The 12,924-nt window shown below is 38.9% G+C and overlaps 1 non-coding gene and 1 pseudogene across 1 annotated transcript; one reads left to right on the forward strand and one right to left on the reverse strand.

The window, feature by feature from the left end:
• Positions 1–3,057: 3,057 nt before the first annotated feature.
• LOC135004146 (U1 spliceosomal RNA) lies at positions 3,058–3,236 on the forward strand (annotated as a pseudogene).
• Positions 3,237–6,489: 3,253 nt separating this feature from the next.
• On the reverse strand, positions 6,490–6,652 carry LOC135004008 (U1 spliceosomal RNA). The gene has a single exon (XR_010204884.1). It is a non-coding gene; the product is annotated as a U1 spliceosomal RNA (small nuclear RNA).
• Between the last annotated feature and the right edge of the window lie 6,272 nt (positions 6,653–12,924).

Below are 12,924 nucleotides of genomic sequence, written 5' to 3' on the forward strand. Positions count from 1 at the left end.
AAGGCAAAAAATTTGATTTACCAGCTGTAGCTGTGGAGACTAGGTCCGAGAGACCTTCCCCAAACAATTCCTCACCCCTGTAAGGTAAAACCTCCATATGCCTTTTTGAGTCGGCATCACCTGTCCATTGCCGGGTCCATAGGACTCGTCTAGCAGAAATCGACATAGCGTTTATTCTAGAACCCAGTAGACTAATGTCACTTTGAGCATCTCTCATATATAGGACAGCATCTTTTATATGCCCTATGGTCAATAACATAGCATCCTTATCTAGGGTCTCAATCTCTGCTGATAAGGTATCTGTCCATGCTGCCACCGCGCTACAACCCCGGCTGACGCAATTGCCGGTCTGAGTAAGGTACCAGAATGTGTGTAAATGGACTTTAGGGTAACCTCCTGCTTGCGGTCAGCATGGTCCCTGATGGTAGCCGTATCCTGGGATGGCAGCGCTACCTTTTTGGATAAGCGTGTCAATGCTTTATCCACCCTAGGGGAGGATTCCCACCGTATCCTGTCCATTGGCGGGAAAGGATACGCCATAAGAATCCTTTTGGGAATCTGCAGCTTTTTGTCTGGAGATTCCCAAGCTTTTTCACATAATTCGTTCAACTCATGTGAGGGGGGAAAGGTTATCTCAGGTTTCTTTCCCTTATACATGTGTACCCTCGTGTCAGGGACAGGGGACTCTGTGATGTGCAAAACATCTTTTATTGCAATAATCATATATCGAATACATTTAGCCAATTTTGGCTGTAACTTTGCATCATCGTAGTCGACACTGGAGTCAGAATCCGTGTCGGTATCTGTGTCAACTATTTGGGATAGTGGGCGCTTTTGAGACCCCGAAGGTCCCTGCGACATAGGGACAGGCATGGGTTGACTCCCTGACTGTTCCCTAGCTTCAGCTTTGTCTAATCTCTTGTGTAATAAGTTTACATTAGCACATAAAACATTTCACATATCCATTCAGTCAGGTGTCGGCGTTGTCGATGGAGACACCACATTAATTTGCTCCTGCTCCTCTCTAGGAGAGCCTTCTACCTCAGACATGTCGACACACGTGTACCGACACACCATACACTCAGGGAATCCTCTTATCTGAGGACAGTTCCCCAACAAGGCCCTTTGGAGAGACAGAGAGAGAGAGTATGCCAGCACACACCCCAGCGCTATATGACCCAGGAAAAAAACACAATAATTTTATGTTTACCCAGAAGCGCTGTATTTCCATATATATATGCGCCTAATTATGTGCCCCCCTCTTCTTTAAGACCCTCTTTCTACCGTGGTATAAGCAGGGGAGAGTCCGTGGAGCTTCCCCTCAGCGGTGCTGTGGAGAAAATGGTGCTGGTGAGTGCTGAGGGAGAAGCCCCACCCCTTCAGCGACGGGCTTCTGTCCCGCTCAAATATAGTAAAAAAATGGCGGGGGCTCTTATATATATATATACAGTGCCTAGCTGCATATATATTTATTTTGCCAAAGAGAGGTCTATATTGCTGCCCAGGGCGTCTCCCCTGAGCCCTTCACCCTTACACTGACTGCCGTGTGTGAGGTGTATGGGAGCAATGGAGCACAGCTTTACTGCTGTGCGTTACCTCAGTGAAGATCATGAAGTCTTCCGCCGGCTCTGAAGTCTTCTTTTCTTCTCATACTCACCCGGCTTCTATCTTCCGGTTCTGCGAGGGGGACGGCGGCGCGGCTCTGGGACGGACGGCGAGGGTGAGACCTGCGTACCGATCCCTCTGGAGCTAATGCTGTACAGTAGCCTAAGAAGCAGAGCCTATCAACTCACAGAAGTAGGTGTGCATCTCTCCCCTCCGCCCCTCGATGCAGGGAGTCTGTTGCCAGCAGGCTCCCTGAAAATAAAAAAATCTAACAAATATACTTTCTGTCAGGAAACTCAGGAGAGCTCCCTGAAAAGCACCCAGTCTCCTCTGGGCACAGTAGTAAACTGAGGTCTGGAGGAGGGGCATAGAGGGAGGAGCCAGTGCACACCCAGATCTAAAGTCTTTCTTTAAGTGCCCATGTCTCCTGCGGAGCCCGTCTATCCCCCATGGTCCTTACGGAGTCCCCAGCATCCTCTAGGACGTAAGAGAAAAATTATGCTGGCAGAAAAATCCAATTGAGTGATTAAACAGCTCCAGAGCTGCTCTGTAAGGCAAGTAAAAGGGTGTGGGCCCTGCAGCACTACCTGTAGTTTGCATTGTGCATTGGAAGCCTAGTTTGCTGTCTGTTTCCACTTCTTTTTTCTTGAGCCCCTCCCGTCTATACCCTTGTGCACTATCCTGACTTCTCCTCCCGTCTGCTTACTTTGTGCCTTCCAATGCACAATGCAAACTACAGGTAGTGCTGCAGGGCCCACACCCTTTTACTTGCCTTACAGAGCAGCTCTTGAGCTGTTACAGTGCCCAGCTGCTGCAAGAAATCAGCGTGAATGCTTCAGGGGCTGGGGCATGGCCAACATGAGCCCCACACCGAAGGAGGGTGGAGGTGTTTAATGCGAACTAGGGGTCTCGCACAATGCGAACTACAGGTAGTGCTGCAGGGCCCACACCCTTTTACTTGCCTTACAGAGCAGCTCTGGAGCTGTTACAGTGCCCAGCTGCTGCAAGAAATCAGCTTGAATGCTTCAGGGGCTGGGGCATATCCAACATGAGCCCCACACCGACGGAGGGTGGAGGTGTTTAATGCGAACTAGGGGTCATCCAAGTGCCGCAAAAGGCCGCCATGCCCTGCACGCCCCTTTTCTCTTTTCATATGCAGACGAGGGTTGAAGCCAACTTTGACCCACTGCTTGGATGACATCGCCATATGCAAATCCATCTGCTGCAGGCCTTCCCCCAGGAATGCTTGCACTAGTTGTTGCATTTGGTTTGTTGTTTGGGGGTGCTTCAGTATTAGGCAGCCTTCTGCCCTCCCATGTTCATCTGAAAATATGTGTTCTCTCTGCAGTTGTTGTCCCCAGATGAGAGTTCCCTTGTGCTGCCTCAGTTGAATCTCCTTTACTTGACAGAGATGTGCCTGAGCAGCGGCCCTCCCCAGCCCTATCCCAAATCATACTTATTTTGCATAGGAGATACCATGGTCATGAAGACTGTTCTCCCAGGGTGCGGTTCATTCATTGCATTCTGGGTATGCTGACCCCTGTGATTTCCCCAAATGTGGGAAACTCGACTGCATTATTTAATGCGAACTAGGGGTCATCCAAGCACCGCAAAAGGCCGCCATGCCCTGCATACCCCTTTTCTCTTTTCATAAGCAGACGAGGTTTGAAGCCAACTTTGACCCACTGCTTGGATGACATCACTTGCTGCCTTTCCAATGAAGCAAGTTTAATTTAATAATAGGTGAAAAACCATCCCTACAAAGGTGTTAATCAGATACTTGGCTTTGTGGACACTTTTCAGAGCACAAATTTGTTAGCATAAAAATAAAGCCAGAAAATGAAGAGCTGTTTAATCACTCAATTGGATTTTTCTGCCAGCATATTTCTTTTTCTCTGCAACCCACTGCTAAATTGTGCTTCGTGGCTGTTTTTTTTATAAAATCACTTAATCAAATCTAACTCTGATTACATCAGAGAAGGCCAGGTACCCTACACCATAAGAGGTGGTTTGAAATTTTTACTTGTCTACTTAAAGATCACCAAAATCTGATAACGAGGTCAATTACGTCCCTAGGTGGGATTGAACCACCAACCTTTTGGTTAACAACTGAACACGCTAACTGTTTGCGCCTCAGAGACACTTTGCGAAAGTACATACTGACAAAGGTTAATAAGCATTCATCTAGAACGTTTCCTAGAAAAACTTTAAAAAGTCAATAATCTGGAGAGTTTTTGTAAGATGTTCCTTCCATCAACCAATGAAGAAACACATTGGTACTTTCCCATGATGAGTGAGTGCTTCAGGATCTCTTGCACTTACATGTGCAGCAAAGGACTACAATGGAAGCATGCTGGGCCTATAACCCAGAGGTAGGCAGATTGTAACTGTCCTCTGCTATATGCATTTTTTTTGTTAATTAAAGTAATCCAAAACTGGGATTGATATTTTGGCTCTTTTATTTTTACTTAAAGTACAATAACTTTTACCGTTTTAATTTGTTTTAATAGTATATTGACAGTATTGTTTTCTTTCAAAAATCCACTTAATTTTCTTTACCCTATTATTAAAATGGTAATTGACAAAAACAAACTACATTGTCACCAGAAGAGCAATACAAAATGTACAAGTGATATATTAAAATCATCTTTTCAGCTTGAATTTCAATGATGCATTGAGGTAACGATTTTGTGAGAAACATCTTCACCCTTAAATAAAGATTTTCTTAATTCCCTACCTGTGTGCTAATTAGATATCACCTTGTTTTCACATTAAACAGACTTCCACATGAGAAAGCAGCAAGGATGCAGTGGCTTTAATGTTTCCTGGTGTCAACCTGTATTATTTCAGTAGACATTGAAATGAGGATGCATCTTGCTGCCTTTCCAATGAAGCAAGTTTAATTTAGTAATAGGTTAAAAACCATCCCTACAAAGGTGTTAATCAGAGACTTGGCTTTGTGGACACTTTTCAGAGAACAAATTTGTTAGCATAAAAATAAAGCCAGAAAATGAAGAGCTGTTTAATCACTCAATTGGATTTTTCTGCCAGCATTTTTCTTTTTCTCTGCAACCCACTGCTAAATTGTGCTTCCTAGCTGTTTTTTTTATAAAATCACTTAATCAAATCTAACTCTGATTACATCAGAGAAGGCCAGGTACCCTACACCATAAGAGGGGGTTTGAAATTTTGACTTGTCTACTTAAAGATCACCAAAATCTGATAACAAGGTCAATTTTGTCCCTGGGTGGGATTGAACCACCAACCTTTTGGTTAATAGCCTTATACACTAACTGATTGCGCCACAGCGACACTTTTCAAAAGTACATACTGACAAAGGCTAATAAGCATTCATCTAGAACGTTTCCTAGAAACATTTTAAAAAGTCAATAATGTGGAGAGTTTTTGTAAGATGTTTCTTCCATCAACCAATGAAGAAACACATTGGTACTTTCCTATGATGAGTGAGTGCTTCAGGATCTCTTGCACTTACATGTGCAGCAGAGTACTGTAATGGAAGCATGCTGGGTCCATAACCCAGAGGTAGGCAGATTGAAACTATCCTCTGCTATATGCATTGTTTTTATTAATTAAAGTAATCCAAAACTGGGATTGATATTTTTGCTCTTTTATTTTTACTTAAAGTACAATAACTTTTACCATTTTAATTTGTTTTAATAGTATATTGACAGTATTGTTTTCTTTCAAAAATCCAATTAATTTTCTTTACCCGATTATTAAAATGGTAATTGACAAAAACAATCTACATTGTCACCAGAAGAGCAGTACAAAATGTACAAGTGATATATTAAAATCATCTTTCCAGCTTGAATTTCAATGATGCCTTGGTGCAACAATTTTGTGAGAAACATCTTCACCCATAAAGAAAGATTTTCTTAATTCCTTACCTGTGTGCTGATTAGATATCACCTTGTTTTCACATTAAACAGACTTCCCCATGAGGAAGCAGCAAGGATGCAGTGACGTTTATGTTTCCTGGTGTCAACCTGTATTATTTCAGTAGACATTGAAATGAGGATGCATCTTGCTGCCTTTCCAATGAAGCAAGTTTAATTCAGTAATAGGTGAAAAACCATTCCTACAAAGGTGTTAATCAGAGACTTGGCTTTGTGGACACTTTTCAGAGAGCAAATTTGTTAGAATAAACATAAAATCAGAAAATGAAGAGCTGTTTAATCACTCAATTGGACTTTTCTGCCAGCATAATTTTTTTTCTCTGCAACCCACTGCTAAATTGTGCTTCCTAGCTGTTTTTTATAAAATCACTTAATCAAATCTAATTCTGATTACATCAGAGAAGGCCGGGTACCCTACACCTTAAGAGGGGGTTTGAAATTTTGACTTGTCTACTTAAAGATCACCAAAATCTGATAACAAGGTCTATTACGTCCCTCTGTGGGATTGAATCACCAACCTTTAGGTTAATAGCCATACACACTAACTGATTGCGCCACAGCGACACTTTGCAAAAGTACATACTGACAAAGGCTAATAAGCATTCATCTAGAACGTTTCCTAGAAAAACTTTAAAAAGTCAATAATCTGGAGAATTTTTGTAAGAAACACATTGGTACATTCCCATGATGAGTGAGTGCTTCAGGATCTCTTGCACTTACATGGGCTATTAACCAAAAGGTTCCCACCCAGTGATGTAATTGACCTTGTGATCAGATTTTGGTGATCTTTAAGTAGACAAGTCAAAATTTCAAACCCCCTCTTATGGTGTAGGGTACCTGGCCTTCTCTGACGTAATCAGAGTTAGATTTAATTAAGGTGCGCAAGGGCATAGAAGGGAGCGGTTTAAGTAAAAAAGAAGTGGAAACAGACAGCAAACTAGGCTGGAGAGAGACCTGAGACAAAGAGATCTGAATTATACTAGAGCCGACCAGGGGAAACACAAATTATGCAGTCAAGTTTCCCACATTTGGGGAAATCGCAGGAGCAGCACACCCAGAGTGCAATGGGTGAGCCTTTCCCTGGGAGAAGCACCTTCATGATCATAGTATCTCACCTGGCAGGTAAGTAGGAGTTGGGCTAGAGCTGGGGAAGGTCGCTGCTCGGGTACCCCCCTGTCAAGTGAAGGAAATCCAACTGAGGCAGCACAAGGGAACTCTCGAAAGAAGAACAAGGCTAGAGGAAGATCTGAGTCAAAGAAATCTGACTTTTACCAGAGCTGACCAGAGGAAAGCACAAACACAGTCCCCCACTACCACCAGGAAACATTAACGCCACTGCATCCTTGCTGCTTTCTCATGTGGAAGTCTATTTAATGTGAAAACAAGGTGATATCTAATTAGCACACAGAAAAGAAAATTAAGTGAATTTTTGAAAGAAAACAATACTGTCAATATACTATTAAAACAAATTAAAATGGTAAAAGTTATTGTACTTTAAGTAAAAATAAAAGAGCAAAAATATCAATCCCAGTTTTGGATTACTTTAATTAACAAAAAAAATGCATATAGCAGAGGATAGTTTCAATCTTTCTACCTCTGGGTTATGGGCCCAGCATGCTTCCATTGCAGTACTCTGCTGCACATGTAAGTGCAAGAGATCCTGAAGCACTCACTCATCATCGGAAAGTACCAATGTGTTTCTTCATTGGTTGATGGCAGAAACATCTTACAAAAACACTCCAGATTATTGACTTTTTAAAGTTTTTCTAGGAAACGTTCTAGATGATTGTTTATTAGCCTTTGTCAGTATGTAATTTTGCAAAGTGTCGCTGTGGCGCAATCAGTTAGTGTGTATGGCTATTAACCAAAAGGTTGGTGGTTCAATCCCACCTAGGGATGTAATTGACTTTGTTATCAGATTTTGGTGATCTTTAAGTAGACAAGTCAAAATTTCAAACCCCCTGTTATGGTGTTAGGTATTTAGACTTCTCTGATGTAATCAGAGTTAGATTTGATTCAGTGATTTTATAAAAACAGCTAGGAAGCACAATTTAGCAGTGGGTTGCAGAGAAAAAGAAATATGCTGGCAAAAAAATCCAATTGAGTGATTAAACAGCTCTTGGATGGTTTTTCACCTATTACTAAATTAAACTTGCTTCATTGGAAAGGCAGCAAGATGCATCCTCATTTCAATATCTACTGAAATAATACAGGTTGACACCAGGAAACATTAACGCCACTGCATCCTTGCTGCTTTCTCATGTGGAAGTCTGTTTAATGTGAAAACAAGGTGATATCTAATTAGCACACAGGTAAGGAATTAAGAAAATCTTTATTAAAGGGTGAAGATGTTTCTCACAAAATCGTTGCCCCAATGCATCATTGAAATTCAAACTGGAAAGATGATTTTAATATATCACTTGTACATTTTGTATTGCTCTTCTGGTGACAATGTAGTTTGTTTTTGTTAATTACCATTTTAATAATCGGGTAAAGAAAATTAATTGGATTTTTGAAAGAAAACAATACTGTCAATATACTATTAAAACAAATTAAAATGGTAAAAGTTATTGTACTTTAAGTAAAAATAAAAGAGCAAAAATATCAATCCCAGTTTTGGATTACTTTAATTAACAAAAAAAAATGCATATAGCAGAGGATAGTTTCAATCTGCCTACCTCTGGGTTATGGACCCAGCATGCTTCCATTACAGTACTCTGCTGCACATGTAAGTGCAAGAGGTCCTGAAGCACTCACTTATCATGGGAAAGTTCCAATGTGTTTCTTCATTGGTTGATGGAAGAAACATCTTACAAAAACTCTCCACATTATTGACTTTTTAAAATGTTTCTAGGAAACGTTCTAGATGAATGCTTATTAGCCTTTGTCAGTATGTAAGTTTGCAAAGTGTCTCTGTGGCGCAATCGGTTAGTGTGTTTGGTTATTAATCAAAGGGTTGGTGGTTCAATCCCACCCAGGGATGTAATTGACCCTGTTATCAGATTTTGGTGATCTTTAAGTAGACAAGTCAAAATTTCAAACCCCCTCTTATGGTGTAGGGTACCTGGCCTTCTCTGATGTAATCAGAGTTAGATTTGATTAAGTGATTTTATAAAAAAACAGCTAGGAAGCACAATTTAGCAGTGGGTTGCAGAGAAAAAGAAATATGCTGGCAGAAAAATCCAATTGAGTGATTAAACAGCTCTTCATTTTCTGGCTTTATTTTTATGCTAACTAATTTGTTCTCTGAAAAGTGTCCACAAAGCCAAGTGTCTGATTAACATCTTTGTAGGGATGGTTTTTCACCTATTACTAAATTAAACTTGCTTCATTGGAAAGGCAGCAAGATGCATCCTCATTTCAATATCTACGGAAATAATACAGGTTGACACCAGGAAACATTAACGCCACTGCATCTTTGCTGTTTTCTCATGTGGAAGTCTGTTTAATGTGAAAACAAGGTGATATCTAATTAGCACACAGGTAAGGAATTAAGAAAATCTTTATTTAAGGGTGAAGATGTTTCTCACAAAATCGTTGCCCCAATGCATCATTGAAATTCAAGCTGGAAAGATGATTTTAATATATCACTTGTACATTTTGTATTGCTCTTCTGGTGACAATGTAGTTTGTTTTTGTCAATTACCATTTTAATAATCGGGTAAAGAAAATTAATTGGATTTTTGAAAGAAAACAATACTGTCAATATACTATTAAAACAAATTAAAATGGTAAAAGTTATTGTACTTTAAGTAAAAATAAAAGAGCACAAATATCAATCCCAGTTTTGGATTACTTTAATTAACAAAAAAAATGCATATAGCAGAGGATAGTTTCAATCTGCCTACCTCTGGGTTATGGACCCAGCATGCTTCCATTACAGTACTCTGCTGCACATGTAAGTGCAAGAGATCCTGAAGCACTCACTCATCATGGGAAAGTACCAATGTGTTTCTTCATTGGTTGATGGAAGAAACATCTTACAAAAACTCTCCAGATTATTGACTATTTAAAGTTTTTATAGGAAACGTTCTAGATGAATGCTTATTAGCCTTTGTCAGTAAGTACGTTTGCAAAGTGTCACTGTGGCGCAATCAGTTAGTGTGTACGGCTATTAACCAAAAGGTTGGTGGTTCAATCCCACCCAGGGACGTAATTGACCTTGTTATCAGATTTTGTTGATCTTTAAGTAGACAAGTCAAAATTTCGAAAACCCCTGTTATGGTGTAGGGTACCTGGCCTTCTCTGATGTAATCAGAGTTAGATTTGATTCAGTGATTTTATAAAAACAGCTAGGAAGCACAATTTAGCAGTGGGTTGCAGAGAAAAAGAAATATGCTGGCAAAAAAATCCAATTGAGTGATTAAACAGCTCTTCATTTTCTGGCTTTATTTTTATGCTAACAAATTTGTTCTCTGAAAAGTGTCCACAAAGCCAAGTATCTGATTAACATCTTTGTAGGGATGGTTTTTCACCTATTACTAAATTAAACTTGCTTCATTGGAAAGGCAGCAAGATGCATCCTCATTTCAATATCTACTGAAATAATACAGGTTGACACCAGGAAACATTAACGCCACTGCATCCTTGCTGCTTTCTCATGTGGAAGTCTGTTTAATGTGAAAACAAGGTGATATCTAATTAGCACACAGGTAAGGAATTAAGAAAATCTTTATTTAAGGGTGAAGATGTTTCTCACAAAATCGTTGCCCCAATGCATCATTGAAATTCAAGCTGGAAAGATGATTTTAATATATCACTTGTACATTTTGTATTGCTCTTCTGGTGACAATGTAGTTTGCTTTTGTCAATTACCATTTTAATAATCGGGTAAAGAAAATTAATTGGATTTTTGAAAGAAAACAATACTGTCAATATACTATTAAAACAAATTAAAATGGTAAAAGTTAATGTACTTTAAGTAAAAATAAAAGAGCAAAAATATCAATACCAGTTTTGGATTACTTTAATTAACAAAAAAAAATGCATATAGCAGAGGATAGTTTCAATCTGCCTACCTCTGGGTTATGGACCCAGCATGCTTCCATTACAGTACTCTGCTGCACATGTAAGTGCAAGAGATCCTGAAGCACTCACTCATCATGGGAAAGTACCAATGTGTTTCTTCATTGGTTGATGGAAGAAACATCTTACAAAAACTCTCCACATTATTGACTTTTTAAAATGTTTCTAGGAATCGTTCTAGATGAATGCTTATTAGCCTTTGTCAGTAAGTACTTTTGCAAAGTGTCACTGTGGCGCAATCAGTTAGTGTGTAAGGCTATTAACCAAAAAGTTGGTGGTTCAATCCCACCCAGGGACTTAATTGACCTTGTTATCAGATTTTGGTGATCTTTAAGTAGACAAGTCAAAATTTCAAACCCCCTATTATGGTGTAGGGTACCTGGCCTTCTCTGATGTAATCAGAGTTAGATTTGATTCAGTGATTTTATAAAAACAGCTAGGAAGCACAATTTAGCAGTGGGTTGCAGAGAAAAAGAAATATGCTGGCAGAAAAATCCAATTGAGTGATTAAACAGCTCTTCATTTTCTGGCTTTATTTTTATGCTAACTAATTTGTTCTCTGAAAAGTGTCCACAAAGCCAAGTATCTGATTAACATATTTGTAGGGATGGTTTTTCACCTATTACTAAATTAAACTTGCTTCATTGGAAAGGCAGCAAGATGCATCCTCATTTCAATATCTACTGAAATAATACAGGTTGACACCAGGAAACATTAACGCCACTGCATCCTTGCTGCTTTCTCATGTGGAAGTCTGTTTAATGTGAAAACAAGGTGATATCTAATTAGCACACAGGTAAGGAATTAAGAAAATCTTTATTTAAGGGTGAAGATGTTTCTCACAAAATCGTTGCCCCAATGCATCATTGAAATTCAAGCTGGAAAGATGATTTTAATATATCACTTGTACATTTTGTATTGCTCTTCTGGTGACAATGTAGTTTGTTTTTGTCAATTACCATTTTAATAATCGGGTAAAGAAAATTAATTGGATTTTTGAAAGAAAACAATACTGTCAATATACTATTAAAACAAATTAAAATGGTAAAAGTTATTGTACTTTAAGTAAAAATAAAAGAGCAAAAATATCAATCCCAGTTTTGGATTACTTTAATTAACAAAAAAAATGCATATAGCAGAGGATAGTTTCAATCTGCCTACCTCTGGGTTATGGACACAGCATGCTTCCATTAGAGTACTCTGCTGCACATGTAAGTGCAAGAGATCCTGAAGCACTCACTCATCATGGGAAAGTACCAATGTGTTTCTTCATTGGTTGATGGAAGAAACATCTTACAAAAACTCTCCACATTATTGACTTTTTAAAATGTTTTTAGGAATCGTTCTAGATGAATGCTTATTAGCCTTTGTCAGTATGTACTTTCACAAAGTGTCGCTGTGGCGCAATCAGTTAGTGTGTAAGGCTATTAACCAAAAGGTTGGTGGTTCAATCCCACCCAGGGACTTAATTGACCTTGTTATCAGATTTTGGTGATCTTTAAGTAGACAAGTCAAAATTTCAAACCCCCTGTTATGGTGTAGTGTACCTGGCCTTCTCTGATGTAATCAGAGTTAGATTTGATTAAGTGATTTTATAAAAAAACAGCTAGGAAGCACAATTTAGCAGTGGGTTGCAGAGAAAAAGAAAAATGCTGGCAGAAAAATCCAATTGAGTGATTAAACAGCTCTTCATTTTCTGGCTTTATTTTTATGATAACAAATTTGTTCTCTGAAAAGTGTCCACAAAGCCAAGTATCTGATTAACATCTTTGTAGGGATGGTTTTTCACCTATTACTAAATTAAACTTGCTTCATTGGAAAGGCAGCAAGATGCATCCTCATTTCAATATCTACGGAAATAATACAGGTTGACACCAGGAAACATTAACGCCACTGCATCTTTGCTGTTTTCTCATGTGAAAGTCTGTTTAATATGAAAACAAGGTGATATCTAATTAGCACACAGGTAAGGAATTAAGAAAATATTTATTTAAGGGTGAAGATGTTTCTCACAAAATCGTTGCCCCAATGCATCATTGAAATTCAAGCTGGAAAGATGATTTTAATATATCACTTGTACATTTTGTATTGCTCTTCTGGTGACAATGTAGTTTGTTTTTGTCAATTACCATTTTAATAATCGGGTAAAGAAAATTAAGTGGATTTTTGAAAGAAAACAATACTGTCAATATACTATTAAAACAAATTAAAATGGTAAAAGTTATTGTACTTTAAGTAAAAATAAAAGAGCAAAAATATCAATCCCAGTTTTGGATTACTTTAATTAACAAAAAAAAAATGCATACAGCAGAGGATAGTTTCAATCTGCCTACCTCTGGGTTATGGACCCAGCATGCTTCCATTACAGTACTCTGCT

Source organism: Pseudophryne corroboree, unplaced genomic scaffold, assembly GCF_028390025.1.
Source record: "Pseudophryne corroboree isolate aPseCor3 unplaced genomic scaffold, aPseCor3.hap2 scaffold_191, whole genome shotgun sequence".
Classification (NCBI taxonomy): domain Eukaryota; kingdom Metazoa; phylum Chordata; class Amphibia; order Anura; family Myobatrachidae; genus Pseudophryne; species Pseudophryne corroboree.